This window comes from Grus americana, chromosome 5 (assembly GCF_028858705.1).
Source record: "Grus americana isolate bGruAme1 chromosome 5, bGruAme1.mat, whole genome shotgun sequence".
Classification (NCBI taxonomy): Eukaryota; Metazoa; Chordata; class Aves; order Gruiformes; family Gruidae; genus Grus; species Grus americana.
Window position 1 is genome coordinate 38,828,609 of NC_072856.1, and position 23,252 is coordinate 38,851,860.

Consider the following 23,252-nt stretch of genomic DNA (forward strand, 5'->3'; position numbering starts at 1 on the left):
TACAAAGCAAAAAAATGAATCCAAGCAACAACCAGATACGGCATATATTAACGTCCTCCCTCAGCCTGGAGGGAGACTAGTCCAGAGATGATGCTGTACTGAAAACTGATATGGACAAACTGACTAAATAAGAATATCAAGCTATTTACATAACATTAATCCATTGACATGAGAAGCTGAAGGTTCCTGGGAGACCAGAGTTTGTTCTAATAAGTTTTATTCCAGCTGCTGGGTTAGTACGAAGTTGAAAGTTATTATAAGGGAATACATGCATGTGGAAATATCGGCTTCTGCCTCAGGTAATTTAAAGCTTATTCACATCCTCTTTCTTTTTGTTTATAGAAAAAGGATAATCCACCTAATGAATCAACCCCAGTATTTTGAGGGCTGTTATTCTTCCCATAATTTAAAGGTCAAATTAAGATATGAGTCGTATGAGACCACATGTAACACATTCCTAAATGGACCCAAACTGTTATAAGTGACTTACAGAGCAGTGCAGGAAGGACAATTTGCACCAGGTAGTCATATTTCACTGTAAAAGTGTCATTTTATCCACTTCTTCTGAAGCTGGTTTTCCTTTTCTAAAATAGAATCTTCCTTGTTGCAAACCGAAATGTGGTAACTATGAGTTCAGTTCCAGCCTTTTCAACTCAGCCTTTTGAACTATATGAACACCACTGCAAAGAATTAAAATCAAAATCATATTGCCTTCTATTTACTGGTGAAATCAACTGCCTAGTCACAGAAAAGTGATGGCAACTTTCAAATTATAAATGATTCACAAGATTTGGAATATTTAGACTGTTTTAATTGTCATAAGGGAAATAATTTGGAAGATGCATATCAGGAAGCCTCACAATTATTATATAATTTCCACAGAATCATAGAATCATAGAATGGTTTGGGTTGGAAAGGACCTCAAAGATCATCTAGTTCCAACCCCCTTGCCATGGGCAGGGACACCTTCCACTAGACCAGGTTGCCCAGAGCCTCACAGAAAACAGGACTATTTTGGAATCAGTCCTGAAGATGAAAGAAATTATGTCAGAGTGAGAATAAAATGAAGAAGATTATCTGAAAATGAGAGTAACTCAAGAGCAATTGAAATAATGATATATCCAACTACTTTACAATGTGCTCTGGAGAGACTCAAACCTGATGTTTCTTTAAAAAGATGCCCTAGATATGAGCACATATATACAAGGGGAAAGCAAAAAGATAATATTTTTTTATCCATACAAAGTAGATAAACAAACAAAACACATAAATTCTGTTCAACTCAGAACACACCCTTGAAATTTTTCAGTTTGCATTTGAAAGGCCCACCCCCTCTGTGGGATCTCTTGAAGTCATGGACTCAGCCTTGGATGACACGCTTTCACTGAAAAAAACTACAGTGGAAAGTCTTGGTTAGAAAATATTCCAACTATCCTAAAACTGATATTTTCCTAAGTCATTGTGCCCTGCAGTAAAGCTGACCACTAACTATCAGACTTACATGCTCCTCAGTGATAAAGATGGGTGCTAGCCTGCATTTACCCTTGAAGCGTTCTCTAATACAACTACTCTACCTTGACAAACTTGCTGTCCAGAAGAGGTTTTCTATCCACACAAGAGAGACATATAGTCTTGAATGCAGCCCTTGGACAGAAAGGAGAATTCCCCCAGTGAGAAAAAGAGGTGAAGTTGACTTGACAGCTTTGCACTGCAAATATAAACCACCCTAAACTCAAAGAACATCAATAAATTCCACACTACTCCTCTTAAAAAAAAAAAAAAAATAAAATTTGCAGTTTCAATTCATAGGCTGCTGCACTGAAGTTGTGTTCTTGCTAGAAATCACCAACACTGTTCATTTTCACAGACTTGGCTGAGAACTTGGCCTGAAATTTCTTCTGATTTCAGTCATTTTTTGTCTATTGCTGAAAAATGAATTATTTAACTTCCTTCCAAGCAAAGGACAGAAACTCATGACTGACATGTCTTTTATAATTTATAATAATGAAGTCAGATTTTCAATGATAGATACCTGTTGCACTTAAAACTAGGTTTTCTGATAGATACCATGCATGGGTGTAACAAATCAGATTTTCTAACACCTGAATGCTGACTAACATTTATTTATAGCATGTCTTTAATTTTCTCCTCAACAATTTAGTGCCAAGTGTTGGTCTCTGAATGACTAATAGGAACCCAACCAGATGGCAATCAGGATAGTATTCTGCTTAAAGTTGATTTTAAGAGTGCTAGAATTGAGTTTATCAAAATACTATGACTGAAGTTATAAAGACTTTGGATTTTCTTATTTTGACAGGTATATCAGTCTTATATGTGTCTGTGGTACTTTTATCACCCTGTTCTTACAGTATTTTGATGCTGCACATTTGACTCTTTTCGTAATAACCTAAAAGGGAAAGGAAATGTCATTATGCTCATTTTACAGATGTGGGGAGAATTGAAGCTAGGAAGATTAAAAGTGGGATAAATCTCACCTCACTTTACGCATCCAGTCCGAATTAATTGTAGGAGAGATTATCTCTAAAGGTGATTCATCCTATCCTAAAATAAGTGGAAGGAGTTGCTTGCTGGCATTGTCTTCCAGTGATTAGATATATCTAGATTAATCTAGGTAACTTGGTTGGTTTGCCTGCCTGGTTTTCAAACCACTATAGGTAGGCAAGAAAAATTCCACTAGGTGATTTGTTCAAGGTCACAAAGAAAGTCTACAGCACACCAGGGAACTTAACCTAGATATCACATTTCTCAGATTAGCACCTTAATTGACAGACCACACTTCCTCTTTAAACTTCCGTTAACTTCTAATTTACCATCACTGCTCAAATCTTTGACAAAGAAAAAAAAGCTTAGTATAAAATCTCATTTCTCTTTCATTATGTGCTGCAGTGCAGCCTGTGATTAATTGCTTCACTTTCACAGTTTTAAAACAGACTTTATGAACCTTGGAAATAAAATACTGAAGAAGTTTCAAAAAGATCCTGTATTAAAGAAAATGCCTTAGAATTACTATATACATTTTCTGTCGGTATTGGAATTGAGTTGCATAATATCTATTAATGTTAACACATTCATTGTGCATGCTGGTGGGCTGACTCAGAAAGCCAAGGCTCAAAGATTAGAGCACAGAAAGTGTTTTCTTCAGAGAGTAAAGTCTTTAAGAAGAAATCTGCACAGAAGACCTGATTCCCCCCCAAAGTCTTGTTCCCTTACTGCCTCTCCAGCTCTGTACCAAACTCTATTCTGCTTGCAATCTCCAATTTATTGTTTTCCCCCTATTTACCTGTGCAAGAGGAAGCAAGTAGAGGAGATTAACTCTCTCAGCCGCTGCCTTAATTGTGCCTTCAAAATTATATATTACACATTTTCAAGACAGGTATATTTTTCATATTTTCAAACTCTGCTGTATATCTTCACTCGATGAATGCAGGAGTTCAATATTGGGTTACTGGTGACATTTACAGCTCAAAATTCCCAAGATAGTATCCAGTATGTCCTTCAGGTATAGCCCTTGCTTCCTTTGAATAGTGTTTGAGCGGTATGAATGCAGGTATCATTTACATTTATACTTCAGTCTAGAATACAGGTTTTTATGTTGCTTACAAATGTTTCAATGAATTATACTGTACTTCAGTTGAAATGAATGGCAAAAATCTCATGTTTGTATTGAAGTGAAACTGACAGTATGGGAGGGATTCGTGTCACCTAACATTAAACATCATGGTGCAGACATAAGAATCTAATTCCAAGTATAGTCCCTGGAAAAAAAAGGCAATCACAGGGAAATGTTCACTGGAAATATTTTGCTTCTTTACATTAGGATAATTCACCCCAAATGCCTATTTTTTTCTCCAGCTTTTTAAAAAGAGGTCTGGACAGATACTGTGATGTAGGCCTTTTCATTACAGATGTTTACATTTAAAAAACCAAACCAAACCAAACCAAACCAAACAAAAACAGAACAAAAAGTCCCCTTTAATAGTTTAGTTCAACTCAAACAAAATCAGCAATAGTTTTGTCCTTGGCTTCATTGGATCAGCTTCTGAGAGACAATGGAATGCCTTTAAATGAACAGAAATTAGGATTAGATGTTAAAAAGGGTCATGATCTATCTTCTCAGAAATCTGAAAAAGATTAACACCTCAGTAGAGATATTATTAACTCTTATGAGAAAGACCTACAGAATATTAGAGATATAATCAGAAGTTCTTTGATTACTAGTAATTCATAATTTTACCCTGGAAAACCATCCTAGGGAAATCAACAACAACAAAAAATTCTACTAAATTCAAGATTGTGTAACATGCTTACACATTTTCTAATATATGTTAATAATTTGTCTTCTCCTCACAATTTCTGAAAAGATGTAAATCCCAGTTGCTATTTTTAGGCAAAGCTAAACTGCAAGGAATGCTATTAGCAGCAAGCAGAGCTAACGATCCCTCTGAAAATTGGGTACCTTAATTGTCCATGTTCAGTGCTTTGAATATTGAACTACATCCTATAGTGTTTAAAGTGTTGACCCATTCAAACCATCTTCTTAAATGGCAGGGTCAATGCCACAGTGAGTTGATAGGGTAAAAAAAGAAGAAACAGCTAAATGATTATAGAATTGTAGTATTATGCACAGTTTTATTATGGCAAGATGCCCAGGACTCATAAAAGATAAATGAGGTTTGAAGTGGGGGGATAGGAGAGTGTTGTTAAATTTAATAGAAGTTTTTTCTTTCTTTTTTTTTTTTTTCTCTTTTTTTCTGGCAAGGGAATGCAAAAGACATCAAAGCAGTTTTCAGTTTTCCTATAAATCTATAAGAAAATGAATTTCAGCAGCAACTTTTCTGCTTTTATTACTAAACTTCTTTCAGAACCTGAAAGGGAGTATAATTCAGTGCCTTTCAAATTGCTTTGGAGAAATATAATAAGTCCAATATATATGGGAAAAGTTTATGAGCTTTTTTGTATAGATAAAACTTATACAGTTATTGGATCCTTTTTCCAATTTATTAAAATGGTTTCAAAAAAATAGCTTAGCAGATCTGTCCATGAGCATTTCACTTTAAGAAGTAATCATTAACTTCTAGACTAGAAGCCCAACAACATGATATAGCAAGTTAGTTAAATAAAACTGTTTTACCTAAAACTATGGGTAGAAGTATAAGTCTGTGATCAAAGATCAGTGGGGGAATGCACAAATTTACTATCCATAAATTCATTACTTTGAATATGACTTTTTTGCTTGCAGGAAGAAAAACTCATCTCCTTAGATAATTAGCTGTTATTCTTTGCATAGCTAATTAGTCTAGGTATAGCATTGTGCTAAGGTGGCACTGCAGTTTCTTTGCCGTGGCTTAATATTTCATTTTATCATAATCTATTCCTTGGGATGAAACACAAGAATTGCTACACAGTCCAAATGCAACTTACGTATTAAGTGTTTGTATGGGGGAACTCATACCCGTAAGGGCTGCACAGCATCATTACTCCATACATTTCCTTCCAACAAAAATTCAATGTTATTTTCCATTTGTACACGATATTTGCCTACCCAGTCCCAGTCAGTTAAGCTTTTGTCTTTGTTTCATATAAACTCTGCTTAAAAGTCCCAACATAATGAATTAAGTGTGTGGAATTTAGCATACTGGTAACGTTAACCTGGAGGTCATGAAGTAGCTAGGAGTGACAGAACAGCCCCCTTCTTTGTCTCCTTTCTCCTGCAGAGATTGTCCATATTGCAGTAGATCTATTCATATCTTAATCTGTAGATTAAGGAGAAAAAAAAGGCAAGAATCCAGCTATCCTATGTGGCTTTCTTTTCCCATATTCCTTATCTTTAATGTTATTGTGTCATCAAAGGATAGAATTGTCTACTTTGTATGGCTTTAATTAGTTCAGTGTTCTAATACTGTATAAATTGAACATGTGCACAAAGTGCAGCATGTAAGTCCTTTTTCTTACACCTGAGCAGTTACATCTCATTGTGATAATGATTTATGTGTTATGTTCATGTTATCCAATTATCCATACAATAATCTTGCACTTAAATTGACTTTACACCCTACCTTAAGCATACCTTATATCTTTTCATTTCAATATTGTTAGTAAAATATTGATAAATATATTAACTACATTCAAATACCTTGTAAATGAGCAAATATGCCAAAGCTCTTAATCTTAAAAGAATGTTAGCAATATTCCATTACAATATTCTCTTAGATCTTCCTATTTCTGTTTTTCAAAGTACCTGCAGTTATTCAAAATTTAAAATGACAAATAAATTCCTTCATCATGACTGGCAGTTTTGTTTTACAGAATACAAAGTATAGTTTTCTGAATTGAACCAAGATTATTATTGCTAATTATATGAGAAATTGCATAAAAGGTAATTTTGAATTATTTAGAAGGCAGCCCGCTCAAATATTTTTGTTGCTAAGTTTGTCCAACTTAGAGTGCCTTAAGTATTATGCAAGTCTAGTTCTAAGCAAAATTTTCTGTTTCAAAATGGATAGGTCACCAACTTTTCTTTGAACATCTAAGCTGTTCTTTTCCAGTATGAGGGAGAACTTATCTATAATTCAGTTTTCAACAAGCGTGGGTTAGATCAGTGTCTAACCCTAAGGGACTAAATCAATGTTTTAATCATCAACTAATTTAGCACCATGAGAAAAAAAAATAATAAAAAAATCTAAGTAACAACTGCAGAGCTGTGGAACATTTCTGATTTAACAGGCATTCTAGAAAACTGAGGTAGATTTGACAACAGTTCAAATGCATTGTGTACACAGCATTATAATTACAAATGAGATTTTTAGCAGTGCAATGGCTATTGCTGCATCACTTCAGGGACTTTGCAAGCTGCGCATCTGAAAGGTCACAGAAATATTTTGCAGTTCTCCAGTTACCAAAAAAAAGTAATTTAAAATGTAGAACACCTATGAAAATATGTTTAGAAAAGAATGCTGCTAAACCTTCCAAATACATATTGATTACAAGAATGTGTTGGTCTTTTACTCACACCATGCTGGGTATCATTACTGTTGTAAAACAAATTTAAACCAGAGGGCTGGAATTATGCATGCAAAGAAAGGTTAAACACCAAATTGTATTTTGCATATTTTTTATAAATAGAGTCAGTTAATGTTTACTACTAATCTGATTTTATTGAATAGGGCTAGAAATAACTTTAGAGACTGACAGGCATAGTCTAAACACAGAAGAATCCTTGCAGTATTTTAATTGTTAACTGGCCAGCTTCAAGAGGAAGTGTATTCTTTTCATGACCAACCTTTTTATTAAGACTTTCTAACTTTCTTTTTCTCCTTCCATCAATAGAAGATGGTGAGATGATAAGACACAAGGCAACCTAAATAAAAGTAGCAAAATCTGGCCCAGATAAGAATGATTTTACTTCAGACTAGGAAATTTTACCTTCAGGACTGGGCCGAAAGAATGTAAAATAAATGAAGAGAGCGACAGTGAATGATCCTATTTGAGTAATGAGAAGCTGCATGAAAGAGAGAATGAGGCCAGGTTTCCGTGAAAGAAAGGCATACTCTGCTCTGAAACAACAAGTCTCACTCTTTTCCTGATAAGCAGAGTTATTGTCTGAGGCCTCTTGAGAAAGAAATTATTTGCATCTGTAAACCTTTGTCACTAGTATTGCACAGACGATCCAGTTAGCACCCTGGCCAGCGTCCTCATCCTGGTCCTTCTCCTCTTGGACTCTGCACCAACAAGAAATGTATCTTCAATGAGATAATTAGGTACTGAAGTTATGAGAATATGGAGTTAACAGTATCCTGGGTTACAATATTCTCTACTAATATAGATAAAGCTAGGTATTAAGCAAAACATATCAAACAAATCAATGTTCCCTGGTTATGGAGGAAAAAGAAACAGCAAAAAAAGAGCTATATTCTCTGAACTGAAGAAGAGGATAACCACATGGCAGAAGGTACGGAAAGGAATTGAATCTGATTCTTCCTTTTCCTGGCTGGTTGTTGTGTCCAGAGAACCGTAAGCATTTTATACTACAGGTGATACAGGTGATAATTTGTACCTCTAAACTTGTTTTCAGGAAAACAAAGAAACGAGCTGATCACTTAGAAACCAAATTTATAAGGATTAATTTAAGGACAATATTCAGGATAGATTAATCAGATTGCCAATATCTTCTCAGATTCACATATGTAGTGCCTGGTTGTCAAGGTCTGAACGATTTTATATGATCACTGACTAACTCTAGGAAGCTGTATGTGGATCATTATCAGCATTAGACATTTTGTCAGCTATTTATTCACCTATTCATTCTTTAGTGACTAACTGTTCTGTGGCACCCTATCGGTATCCAGGTTTATGCTAAGCAATGTAGTTAAGCCCTGAAGTTTCTGAGTCCTTAGCTATACCTGACAATAGGAATGAGACTCATATCACTGATCTTCAGCTGTTGAAAAGTCTATTCGGTGCAAGTTGTTTTGCTTCATTCTATAATCAGTAGAAGGAAACTAGTGTCTGTCTGCTGTTAGTAACTGACCTGGTCTGTGGAATCTATTTTTGTACGAGAGGAGTTGCCTGTAGAAGATACCAGTCTTTCTCAATTAACTGTACACAACCTGCTGAGATTAGACACCTTTATCAAATTAAACCTGAAGTTAGATTGCATAAACCCACTACTATAAAATTACTGAAGAATTGTTCTGTTTCTCAGTAGAACTTACTTTTAAACAAACAAACAAACAAACAAAATTAAAAAATAGGACTTTAAAATTGGTCATTTCCTAAGATGCAAAATTCACCAATTGAAAGCAAGCATGGTTAATATGGATAATTTCATAAGTATAATATAGATAGGATTTTCTGAAGCACTTAGTTTAGCATATAAGGTACTTTGATTTAAAATGTAAACATAGTTCAGACTAAATCCATTAAGAACCAGTTAATTTACTATCTGAAAAATTAATTGCAAGTGAAGAACTGACTTTAGTAGAGAGGTCTATTAAAAACTGATCTTTAGAGTCAAGCTACTCAACATTTTGCAGTAGATAAGACTTATGTGTAATATTACTGTACACAACATCTGTAGATGGTAAATATATTTTAAGGACAATGTAATCATAGAGAGAACATAATAAGTGAAACCTTTAAAGATATATGTCTAAGAGGTAACCACTTGGAATTTGTATTTAAAAAATTACATGAAGGAGGACTTCCTAGAAAGCTGCAATTATAAGAAGAATGTAAAATCGGGCAGGTCATTTTATAAAGCAGAAAAAGTCCATCTAGGTGTACTGACTACAGAGACAGGGACTTGAGTCCCGGAATCACAGTAGCTGATGTTGGGAAAACTGTTCTGATGTGACATCAATATATATCAGCCTTGTTCTTACAGTATTCCCTAGGCATCCGATATTTTGACCAATTTAAAAAAAAGAGGTTACTGAGGAAGATGGACCTATGATCTATCAAGCACGGGCAGCATGCGTGCTCTTGTGTCTTTTAGCTTTGCTTGGATGTGGAGTAACTTGATTCATCCATTGAATTCATGTATGTAACTCTCTCCATAGCAACAAGTGTGGAAAAAGAATTACACCCCCACACCCTGTAACAAAGAATCATACAAAAAGGAAATGATCCTTTCATTCTTTCAATTGTGAGGCGCTTTTTGCTTGTTTGAAATGACCTTCGAGGAAGAAGAACCAAAAAGCATACACTTGACCTTCTGCAAATTGACAAGACAGGCTGCATGTGTTTTGAGATCTATAGAAGTCTCTGTCTTCTGGACCCAGTTTATGAACACCAACAGTTATACCAATCAAACATAAAGTGGAGGAAGTCCACTGACTTCTTTCATTTGATCTGAAGAACAAATACCTACATGTAAACCATAGTAAATAGTTTATTGGAAGAAAACACTGACGTCAGATCATATCAATCAGTAACTTCTCCTTGTTTATTAAATGGCACCTTTCAAATACCACACCCATGACTGATTAAGCCAGTAGCTCAGTATTAAGGCTGCAGGACTTTTTTTATTATTATTATTATTTTATTTTCATGGAGAGAATAATAAAAAAAAGAGTGTCACTAACATTAAAAAGTAAGATTTAAGGAGAAAATACGTAACTGATATACGTTTTCAGAGAAGCCAAGATGCTTTACCATGTAACCTGAAAAGAGTTGAAGAAGATGCACGAGTCTTCGGGAAAAGGTAAAAGCATATGCTATGTAAGATCACATACGACTTTTCTGAGCTAGCTAGGTCTCCCCCAAACCAAATGGAAATAAGTAGTTTCTTCCCTAATTTTTCCCCAAAACTGAAACAAAGTACCTCAAGAAATCCACTTGGCTTCCAAGTTCACACCTTAGTCATTGCAACTGTTCAGTGCAGTGTATACCTCCTGGGAGTTAAGGGTCATCTACTAAATTACTAAAATGACCTTGTGTCACAAGAAGAACCTGCAGATTAAAAGATTAAAATCCTTTTTTTTTTTTTCTTTTTAGAAGTATGTAATGAGATAAAAAGTTGCTATATTATCGTATCAGTAAAACAGAGTTTACTAAGTGTCCACTTGTTACCTCGCTCTCACTTCACCTTTTCTCATAGTAAGGAAGCTATTTTCCACTCAATACACAAGTTTAATTCCCAGCACTTATGACGACTGGCAATCATACATTCACACACGGAGAAACGTAATTCAAAAGGGCAGTAATCTATGAGAGCAGTAAAAGCAGTTTTAGTAACCTAATTCTGTAAAAGTCACTCAGGCAGAGTTTTGTAAAAGTTGAACTAATATGTTTTAAAAGCATGCCAAGGTTTTAGAAATTAGTCACAAATGAGCAAACATTGTACATGACTTTCTAAACAAATTAAAATGTCAGCTCTATACACTGTTACACAAACAGTTTGAACATATTTACAAAATGGACTGCATGGGAATTTATTCTTAGCAAACAATTTGTAGACATGAGCAAATTAATTTTCTCACTGTTTCAGAGGGCTTAGTCTAAAAAAAGAGCTACCATTTCTAATGCTTTTAGAAGATTGGGGAGCAAATTTGTACTGATTAAACGAAGAATGATATTTTCCTGCAATTTCTTATTAATTCAATTTCTGGCTTACAAAGCTACCATGCTTTTCTGAAACCAAGGAACAGATCTCCGTGAAGTCACTTGATCAACTCAACTTGTGGTGTCTGTCCCTTCTTTTACAAGTTTTCTAAATTTCACTGGCATCAGGAGGGATGATTTCTTCACAGTCTTTGAGAAGGTCAGGGATAGACCTAAGTATTACAACAGTGAACAGGTATGCTTCCTTCATCAGCAAACTGATGGCGCAAGTAAAGAAGGAAAGACTACAAGGATTCACACAAACATTAAGCTCAGGGCTACTTGTCAGTAATAGGAAAATTAATTTTACAGGAAAAGGATCCTGGGGACAGATAAAGTAATAAGGAGGCTAGGGAGATCAGAAAAGGCTTTGTAAAATGCAAGCCAGAAGTCTCTGGACACTTTGATAGACTGGAGAATTCAGTAGCAGATTTGGGGACTGTGGATCAAGGATTAGCTGATGCAGATTGCAGGGGATGAAGACAAAAATTAAATTAGTTTATGTATAAGGCAAATTATCTCTCCTTATTTACATACAGAAACTTAGAAAAACTACCCTTCCCCAGCTCACAAATCAAAAGATTTGATTGTCCATATATTTCATATGTCTTTTTCCAGAGATATACAGAGAGGAAATCTGAGATACCTGTCAAATAATGCCTGAACTTTCTGAAAAGTCCTCGTTGCTATGCAGGCATTCAAACCTCATTGTTTAAAACATAGTAGAGCTTCAAAATCAAAGATGCTAACACACTAGAGAAAACAGCACTTTGAAAGAGATAATAGGACTATAATCATCATTAAACCTTGTATTGCTTTTTGAAGTGGGCTTCAAGAAAATAAACAAAATAGAACAAACACAAACAGTTTTAAAGGACACGGAGATGAACTGGAGGAGTCAGCCATGCATTTCAGAAGAGAACATGTTTTGACACTCACAAAACATTTCCAAAATGTCATTCTGTTTCAAGAACTTTGATCCTGTCTCCAGTCAGCGAAGTGTTGCTTTGCTGTCAAAAGGCTTAGTTTAGATACCATTACTGCTGGATGCATATATTTCTTGTGAAGGTTGAAGCCCATGTGTCAGACAAGATTCAAGTCAGCTTACTAGAAGGTGCTGTAGTCCACTTTCAAGTCAGAGGAGCCAAGGAGATCATCCTAACATAGATGCAGGGGTTAAAAGGAAAAGGGATCTCGGGAAAACTGTTCTAAAGATCAAGGAACATGCAAAACTGCTTTTAAAGTAAAAATAAAATAGCCACAGCCCAAAAAGTAGCACTAAAGCTTCTAGCAAAAGTTCTACTACTAGTATTCTTCAGTTTGGAATAGTGTTTATGCTTTGAAATTTATTTTTCTAAAATAAGAAGGAAGAAAGGGGTCTTTCTACATTTAACAGTGAAATAAATTACTTTAGATTGATTCAAAAGATATTTTTGATATCCAATAGTCTTGCCTTGTTCACATATCCAAATTTGCAAAATTCTGTAATAATTATACCTGTACAAAAAGACTACTGTATTTTTCAGACAGAGTTTCTAGGGCAGCAAAAAGACATTTTTATCATATTTTCTATTTATTTTCTATTAAAAACAGAGAAAAATTTTTTTTTTATCAAAGTTATTTAAGAATTATTTCTAACGTTATTTTAGTTATTCATTTAGTCCTTTCATAATCAAAGGCTCAAAAAAGGTTTTCATCATTAAATATTCTACCAGCCCTATTTATCCTAGATATTATTTATTGATTCAAATAGTGAAGATCAAAATGTTGCCCAAGAAAGCCAAGATGTTCAATAAGTATCTTCATTTTATCATTTAGGTTAGAGGATTTTAATCTCAATTTTAGCTTTATTAGGTAATGAAGTGTCAGGCCTGTGAAGCCAAAGAGTTTGCTTATTCTGTGTTCTGAAAGCATAAGATTTGCCATAATATTAAGGTTTGGGTTTGTTTTTTTTTTAACATGGTAATTATTCTTTATTTTCTTACTGCACTATTTTAATATTACTCTATTCAATTAAAATTGAATTCTTTCCCTAGAGCTGTTAAGAGTAATTCAAGGGAATTTCAACACACAACATTCCTTGTTCATCCTGCAAAGTCAAGAGGAAAGTATGATTTACTTGGCGTAGTGGAAATTCAAGATTTCACTTTCCTAATTTACAGATGATGATTGTCTCTGTGGAACTCGCCTTTTTGCCTCATTACTCTCCACAGCTCCTGAAAGCTTACCCTGCTCCAGGCAGCCCAGAGCTGAAACTTAAGAGATGTCTTCATAAATTGTTCCCTCTGGCTGTACAGGAATTTCTTCCCTTCCCACATCCAGACCTTCACCAAGAGCCAGAGTTCCCGACTGCCATAAGCACTCACTGACTGCCTTCAGATCCTAGAGGAAACCAGGGAGTAGTTTGCTTCACCAAAAGCTGAAGTGGGAAGATGTGGAATGAAGAGCCAAGTTTTGGGCACTGTAGTAATGGTCAGGGAAGAAGATAATGATTGAGCTAAACATAAATAAGAAAATGAAAGATTTCAGAATGTTTATAAAGCACTATAAGCATTAAATAGGTTCCCGTCTTGATACTATTGACCATATAGCCAATGGCGCCTAATGATGGCACGTGCTTTCAATAATGAATGAGTGGGATTTTCTTCCAAAACAAGTAGTATTGTTTGTCGTAGTCAGTAACCACTTGTCTAACAAAGACACTATTTTTATGAAACTGTGACTAAAAACTGTAAAAAGGTAAAGATAAGAAGAATTCTTTCATTAACAGCATTTTTAAGATTTCCTCAAAGAACTGGCAGATGCTTGTACAGGTCTTCTAAAAATTGCATCTCTGTTTTACTCTCTACTGGCACTGCGTACATTCCCTCTTCATCTGTAATTTCTCTCAAGTGAGCAACCCTACCAGCACTATTTTTTCTCTTATTTAAAGAATGTTCTGGAAAAATACATCTGTCTCCTCACATATTGGACATGTGTAATATAGTGCATTGAGATTCAACAACTTTTTTTTTTCATATTTTTCTCCCCCCCCCCCCCATCCCCCCATCAAGCATACAGTCTGCAAATGAACACATATTTATAAAGGGATAGTGCATTTTGGGATGCTCTGATTTCAATATTTCTTAAATTTCAATTTCTTAATTTCAGTCTCCCAGAGGGGATGAGTGTTTTGCATACAGAGGAAACAAACAGAAAAGTTGGATGTTTGGCATTTTATTTAGGCAACTCCCAGAACTTGAAAAATACTTACAAATGCTTTAAAATGAAGAAAAAAAAAAAGTATATGACTGGTTTGTTTGCTGGTTTAGCTTTTATCTGTTTAGACCTGCCTACAACCATCATGCTGAAAAAACCTGATGCTCATCTATGAGCAAAGTTGTCACTTCACCTCAGAATTCATTTTTGTTTCCCTTTCCTAATTGTTGCAAATGTTTTTTATATGACAATTCCTGACCTTAGCCAAACAAAAAATCAATTTTAGTAATTTTAACTCATTGAGCATCTAAGTTAAAGTGTGGAGTTGATAGAAATTATTCTGTAGGCTTCAAAATTCTGGAATTTCATCCTTTTTGTTTTATTTATTTTGATAGGATATGGGAAGACTGCTCAACTTTCTGAGGTCTGCATTCTCTCAGCTTGCTATCCAGAAGTTACTTAGGATATAAACCTATGGCCTTCTATAAAGTCCCTATACGAATCATTAATAACGATAAATATATTTTCCTATCATTTGCTTGATGTGTTCCCAGAACACAGGATTGTTCAGGAAAAGTATTCATATGATCATAAAATGCAGCAAAAGATATAACATTTTTCCTTGTAAGGGGCTCCAATAATCCCCTGCTGGACAGAGAGAAGACTGTTAGCCTCCTCATCGTCCTGTGATCTGATATTCAGAGGATGATGTGTCCTCTGCAATTTAAAAAAATCACAAAATGTCTCACTTTCTCTCTTTCTCTCTCGTACCTTTCAAGAGGGATAACTCTCTTGCCTACCACATAAAGTCTGCACTGTTTGTTTTCCGTTTGATGGTTTACCACAGCAAGGAACATCTTGAGAAATTTCTAAGCATATTGGCACCTTTTTTAAAAGGTCATCATTCTCTCTTTCTATGACGGCCTCCAGACAGTTGGTTTTGCTGTCAGGGATTATTATTTTTGTACACATAAACAGCACCATGTGTTTCACTATTATGTATAGAAGCAATTTGATCTACACACTAATCTGAGAACAAGTGACGAATGCATAGACCAAATGGCAAAACCCCAGCAAAAAAAGATGAGTTTATTTAGTGAAAGATACCATTATTTTAGGACTGTTTAGTCATGAAAGAGCTTGTGCTGTGTTTACTGTGCCACTGGTGTCTTTGATTGTAAGTACTAATTTCTTTTTCTATACAGCAGCTTCAAAAAGGTAAGTAATTTACTGTTTAACTTTTACACAATCCTACTAATTAATGTAAAGAAAACCTGAAAAACATCCGTGGAAGAAGGAAATACATGCTAGTAATTTTGTTAAAGAGCAATTTCTGGACAAGAGTATGAATTAATTTGTGTAATGAAACCTTGTATTTTAAAGTGGAATGCTTAATACTTTGCATATTTGCATTTAAGACATTGCATTTTCAGAATTCAGATCAGAATATTGATTAATCACATGTTATAGCAAGAAGGAAGAAAGTGCCAGATCCAGCCTCAATATTTTCAAAAGGCATAATGCTCAAAACACGCAGCCAAATTTCTCCAAATATTAAAGGATTCTCAACACTCTTAGCACGTCTGTGCTCTGAATGAACATTTTATTTTCTTCTCAGTGATTCAGAATATCCACAGCTACTCTTCAGTGACTAGGAAAAAATCATGCCAACTGGGATAAAGCTTTATTTTAAAGTTGAAGGCATGACTTAACACTAAGAAGACAATTGTACACCTGTTTTCAAAAGTGAAAAGGCATCTCAGATCTACTTTGCTTTTGAAAATTTGGCCGAGGATCATATTTCAGAGGTCCAATAGCTCACAACGTTATTCCCAATGTACTATGCTCTATGCCTAATTTGGCTGCTACACATTTGCATAAGCATGACGCTTCATGATTAATGTATAAGTCACAGCATGGAGCCCTGAACAAATTCATCTGCAAATACTTCTCCCCATCCCTACTGCAAATAACCAGTGTGCCTAAACTGTAGTCTGTCATACCTGTAGATATGGCTATGTATTAAAAATCAAACTGTATAAACTTTATTATAAATCAGTACTGAGTTGTAAACTTCTTTTATCTAGAAATGTTAATAACAATAAAATGTTAGCTCTTATAAAGCCACTGGCATTTATACTTCCTGTGATTTATGACAGTATTTTTTGTGTGTTAAAATTAAGTGTCAAGTCTATAGCTTTATTCTCAAAATTGAACCAGATTACATTTAAAATGAAGACTTTGTTAAATTAATAATCTAATAATTACTTTTGCACTATTACTCTTGGGGTAATGTTAACCTAGAGCGAACAAGAACTTGCTGTTCAAAAAGAGCAACATGTTAATAATTCAATAACACGTCCACTCGCAGTCAAATTAAATAGGAAAACTCCTGAAAATGTTAACAAAGGTCTGATGAATAAAAGCCAGAGGATGCCACAGTAAGGGTGCCAGGAAAACGTAAGTCTAATCTTTGATGGTTAAGCAGTGCAGACATCTTGAGAGACTACAAGCTGATGCATGTTCTTTTTACTGCAGTTCCTTGCAATAACATGATGACTGATCTTAAGGGATCTTCCACTCAAGCTTAATTTGTTTAAGTCACAAAGACGAAAAATTACACTATTATTATTTAAAGACTTTTTCCTACTGCCACAAAGAGCATACACTGACTGTGATTTATTTTCATATATTTACATTACCATTATCTTGGTCTAGCAGAGAAGGCTATCAAATGCAATATTATTGGCAGCATCTCAAAGCAGGATATAGAGTTAAGCATATTTTGTGTGACTGGGAAAGGAGAGATACAAAATAGTTTGAAGTGCCAGAGAGTGAAACCTCCATGAGCTACATCCATTTTCTTTTAAATTGAAAATTGTAAAATTTTACAAGAAAAAAATAATCAAAGTTTGTGGGTTTTTTAAAAAATTGTTTTCATATAACATCTGGCATCAAAATATTACCAACTCACTGGTGAGCAATCATTGATGTCAATGATTCAAATCAGTGAGATTCAAAATAGTTTTGAACATTATTTATCTGCAGTTCAACATCAAGAATAAAAAACATGGCCATTTTAAACGTTCTACTTATAGAGAATTAATCTGAAATTCCAATAATGTTTACATTATTCTGAATTTAAACAAAATATACAGTATTGTGTAGGAAGTGACCTACACCTTAATCAGATGAGTACTGGTCAAAACAATCTATTTTTGGAAGGGACATTAATTATAAGCACAAAACAAGCAGAAGAAACCTTGATGTATAGCTCTAGAGAAATCTATTCCCCATCCTGTGATAAAGCCAGCACAAAACATTCCTAGTCTATGATTCTTAAGCAACCTAAAGGATTACCTATGCTGTATGGATCCAGGTTGTCAGAATTGTCTATGGGTAGGTTTCATCTCTCCTAACTTTGCAGTGTCAACTGTTTATCTAGGCTTCTTCGGGGACACAGTGCTGTATCCAAATGGAAAGTCACCCCATTTACACTATGTTTTCTGACAGACCCTCTCTCTAGACAGATACTTAAATCTTAGTCCACCAAAGCTGAAATTACAGTCAAGATGTATGCGCTCTCCTAATGGCAGTTCCTGAAAAATCCACTCTTCCTCCTATCAAACACCCTGCTCTCTATATATCCATATAGAATAAAAAAGGTTCAACATTGCAGAAACATTTTGCCAAAAGCTAGTATATTTGTATTTGAAAGTGAGTGAATTTCCCTTTCCACTAATTTTCTCTTTTCCCTCTGAAACTGGGATCTTTCTATGGATTGTGCTCGTGGAAATAATCAAAGCAAAGCAATCTGCAGAAATGAAGTTTTCCCTCTAAGCATATGATACCACTGCTTTAGGGCTTAAAACTGTTCAAGGAAGTGCTGTGGTAGCTCCTATGAGATCATTCCCACACCAGTTTTTATGGGGTTAAATCCACTTCACCAGTGGTACACAGGCTTTCTGCATTATGTCCTCTTAAAAGAAAGTCCTTTTATAGGAAACATTATCTGAAGAGTCTATAGATAACATATGGAAATAAGGGGGGGTGTGTGTGTGTATTTTCTTATCAGTAAGACACAGAAACACATGACAAGGATTACATTGTAATACATCTTTGGGTTACAATAAAGTAGATTTTATTTTTATAACATTGATATCTTGAAAACATTGATTTAATTGACTGTATTTATTTTCTTAAGTTAAGAACATGCCTTGTATAATAGCAATAGAAGAGGCAGCCCACATTCTTCTGGTCTAAATTTTGTGACCAAATTTTCTGCAACAAATATGTGACATTAATGGCAAAACTGACAGGGTTGTAACTTCATGCAAATATAAGAAATTAACGTCGAATTACCTATGTATTATGTTTTAGTTTTCATGTATCCACTGACAGTTCTTTGCTTTAGTATCTACATGAAATCAAAATTAAAATTGCACCATTTTAAGTGTGACATGAGACATTTAATTTTTTTAACAAACTTCTAAGAAAGTTGGGAAATGCAATCCCAACAGCATGCTCAAAAGCTTTATTTTTTCTGTAAGATCTCTGAAAGGAAATTCTAGCAAATATTTTTAATCCCCATTTTAGACAAATCTATTTTTTCTCAAAGCCATATATAGGAAGTACAGTCATAAACATATGGTATATTCACATGAATTATTATAATTATGTGATACATACTAATAAAATATTAAAATATTAGATAATTTAAAAATATTTTGATACATACCAACCAATACAAATATATTCAGTATCTATTTAAGGCTTTAATATGGAAAACATAAACATTTGATAAATGGTTCAGGTTGTATTTGTATAAAGACATGATTGGTTCGCAGTATACCCAAAGTTGTTTCAGCAGCAAAAATTGTTACCATTTTTATATTATTACATAAAAATAAACAAACAAAAAAAGAATCAAACAAAAAACCCAACAAAAACTCTCAAAACATTCAGCTGAAGTTAAAGCATGGGTTGCTTATCTGTGGATTTATTCTCCAAATTTCACTAATATTCTAGCCAGAAATGCTTGGAACCACTAATATCTTTCCAGAATTGTGTACACCTGTAACAACCTGGGACACCATATGTAAGAAAAAAGGAGCAAAGAAACTGAAGGTCCCTGTGTTAGATATGTGTTCTAACATGATTTTGAAATTATTCTCTCAGTAGAAAAAATTGGCATTACACCCTAGAAGTCAAGTTAACAGAAGACAGCTATGCTGATTTTGAGAACTCAGGTACTGTGTAGTATATTATATCACAGTGTTCTGCTGCTGGCTTACCTCAGGTTCTCAGTCACTCCTCTTGCTGCCTCAGTTGGAAGTTTTCTGCTACTGCTCCAGCTATGCAGCCAAGGTCTACGAATCGCTTAGGTGTACCAGTTTCATCAGTTTAGTACAGTATTGGGACTTAATCATCCATACATCAGTCTCTCTGCTATATGTTATGTCTGAAATATGATATGGGCAAATAAAATATTTTCCTACAGACAAAGGAGAGGGTAACTGTTCATAAGTCTGAATCCTGGGAATTAGTCATGCTCATACAGTCATTGAGCTTCAGCCAAATGCTCACAGTTCACCACTAAGAAGTAGTAAGGAAAACCTTCCTTAACCACATCCCTACTCTAAATAAGTCAGGGGACATTGGAATGGCATTCAGTACTGCTTAGTTAAATATCTGTCGGGCAATCACTTTAATTCTAGCTAATATGTTCTTAAAAAAATCCAAACAAACAAACAAAAAAACCAACCAAAAAAACCAACAGGGATTGAAAAGCCACGTTTTTTCCGAAGCAATCTAATTCAGGGATTGACATCTAGCTAGAGAGTTTTTCCTAATGTTTTCCATACATCTCCCACATGAGCTAATTGGTGCATAAATATGCATCTGTTCTTCACAGTGGTTAAAGGAAACAAGTCAAAGAAAGAGTTGATTTTATCTGCAGCAAATAGACTTATTGTACAGAACCGGTTTTTGGCACCAGCTGTGGACCACTATGCTTTAAAATTATGCTTGGGCAAGTTTAGACTCATGGTCAATCTAGTTCTCCATTGCTGGAACCCAGATGCACTCGCTCAAATTAAATTCAAGTAGTTGTTATCTTCATGTATCATTTCTTCTTGGATGGTATGATATACTGGGTCAGCATGGTTGTATTCCACTGGATATGGTCATAAGCCATTAGAGATGTCAAGCAACTGCAACCCAGCTATTTTAATGGCAAAAAGTTGCCATAAATGAGAAGTTTTATTTTACAATTCTTATATTTTTTCAAGCTTTTACTTTTCCAAAAGATAAGCCTAAGGAAAATGAAGCTCTTCTGTTTAATCCACCAATATCACAACTCTTTTCCCTATGATTCCATTAAATGTAGTATCACTGCACTCATGTACACATGCACATTTTGTTTCTGAGATAGAAATGCCAGGTTCTTCCGGGGGGGGGAAGGGAATTGGTGATCTGCATTGTCTCATGCGCTTGTCTGATACTCCAGAACAAAATGTAATTCTTCAATAGAAGCAGAAATATTCTGGTGGTCTTTTGGCCTTCTGTCTTCTTTTCCAGAAGAGTCTGTAAGCCAGTAAGAAACAAAATGCTCTCCTAGAATATGAAGCAAACAGAAGTATCAGTAAAAAACATGTAATGCAAGAAAGGTTTTTTTAGATGACTGCTATTTTTTCTGAAACTGAAGTTCCTAGAAACTCTTCATGATCCCATTCTTCTTCTCAACTCCTTGACAAACCACCCCCTCCTCTGCTATGAAACCTCACAAAACTGGGGGCAGGTGGGTGGGGGGACATTATACAAACTGCTTTAAATGAAGGTACACTAAGTGTCTGCAACTCTTTGCTTTATTATCGATTGAGTCTAACATGAGGAGAAAGCAACACATTGCTTGTTTCTCACTTTCCCACAATTCCTCTGCTTTTCCAGATGCTTCCAAAGACATAGGTAGATGTTATATCTAAGTGTCACTATAAAACTACACAATGTGTAGCTCACCTTCCTTTCTGGGAAAGATTCTGGTTACAGGTGTTTAAATCAGTCCAAACAACTATTTTCATGTTATTTCCTTACATATTGAATATTCAACATCAATATTTTCAGCACAGAGCAAGTCATCATGTTTACTTAGTGATGTCTGAATTCTCTCCTACATGACTTGCTGATTGATAGGCTCAGAGAAAGCTGACTTTTGAATACATCTGGGATTTATTCCTGAGGCGATAATATTTATTTTCCATTTCAATGTACCTGTTGTCAGCAGTCAGGATTTCACAAGAAGAGATAATCCCAAAGACAGCTTAAACCAGACCACAGAGAGGTCTGAAGGTGCAGTTCTAATTCCTGAAAAATATTGCAATGAGACTTCAAAATGAGAAGAAATGTGATCACAGGCTTTGGTTGCTAGGACAGACAGCTATGCTTGGAACAAATTGTATTTCTTTACAAACACTGTCTTCATGCCTACACAGACACAACTATAGCAAGCTGCCTAACAACTAATCAAGGAGCAATACGATATCACAACACTTAAACCCAAACTCAGGGAAAGGGGTGCAGCCTTCTCACCTAATAACAGTGCAGAAGATTTCCACGTACGGCCATGTCCCATGGTATCCAGAACAACAAGGACTGCAAGGCAGCCCGATGCTGAGATTTTGGGTACAAAACTCTCAAGGAAAGTGTCCAGTTATGGAGAAGGAAAATGCTTCAACATCCTTGCCAGAACATTCAGTCTTTTAAAAGGACCACACAGGAATGAAATTATATCACTTTATACCAGTAAATTCAGGTTAATCTATGAGCACCATGGAGTCAGCTGAAATGTATTAAGGACCAAAATTACTAAAAATAGTATTTGGTATGAATATGATTATCCTCTGCTTTATACCATTATAATATTAGAGGCCTAAGAAGTCTCTGTTTGTTTCCATTTGACATGTGATTCACAGTTTTCAGTAATAGAAGATGGAGATAGTACCTTTATTTTGTTTTTGTAAAGGCAAAAGTCTTCTTTTAAGACAGTAGCAAACCTTTTTAAAACCTCCAAGTCCTTGGTCGTATCTTACCTCTTCAAGTTGTCTTGGCACTAGAATGGGTTCTTCTTTGCTGCACTCTACTTAAACTTAAGCACCTTTGCATGGGAAAGGAATGCAAAAACAGGTTAACAACAGGTTTGAACCAAAGAGGTTTATGGGTGAATATAAAATACAATAAAAATATGAAACACTTCTAGGTCAAAAAATGGTGCTTTGGCAACACCACTAAAAATCAAGCATGAGTCTTATCTGACTACTGTGAAGGTAGCTGGAGTTTCGTAAGTTGAAGATAATAATAATTAATAAATGTTGCCTTGAACACTCTGATGTGCACATACACCAATGCTCACAACACAAGGAATGAACATGAATTAGAGATCTGTGTGCAGCTGCAGGGCGATGATCCTGTTGGGATCATGAAGACATGGTAGCATGGTTCCCTTGACTGGAGTGTTGCAATGGAGAGATACAGCCTCTTTAGGAAAGACAGGCTGAGAAGACAAGGAGGCAGAGTGGCTCTTTATGTGACAGAACAGCTGGAATGTATGGAGCTCTCTCTGGATGATGAGCCAGCTGAGAGCTTATGGGTAAGAGAAGACACACAGGGGTGACATTGTACTGGGTCTCTACTACAGGCTGACTGACCAGGAAGAACAAGTGGATGAGGCCCTATACTCCACAGGTAGTAGCATTCTCACGTTTACAGGCCGTTGTCCTCATGGGGGACTTCAACCAACCCCGCTATCTGCTAGAGGGGCAACACAGCAGAGCATAAGCAACCCAGGAGGTTCCCGGAGTTTGTTCGTGAAAACTTCCTCACCCAGGTGATAGATGAACCAACAAGGAGAGGTGCTCTGCTGGGCCTCAAACTCACCA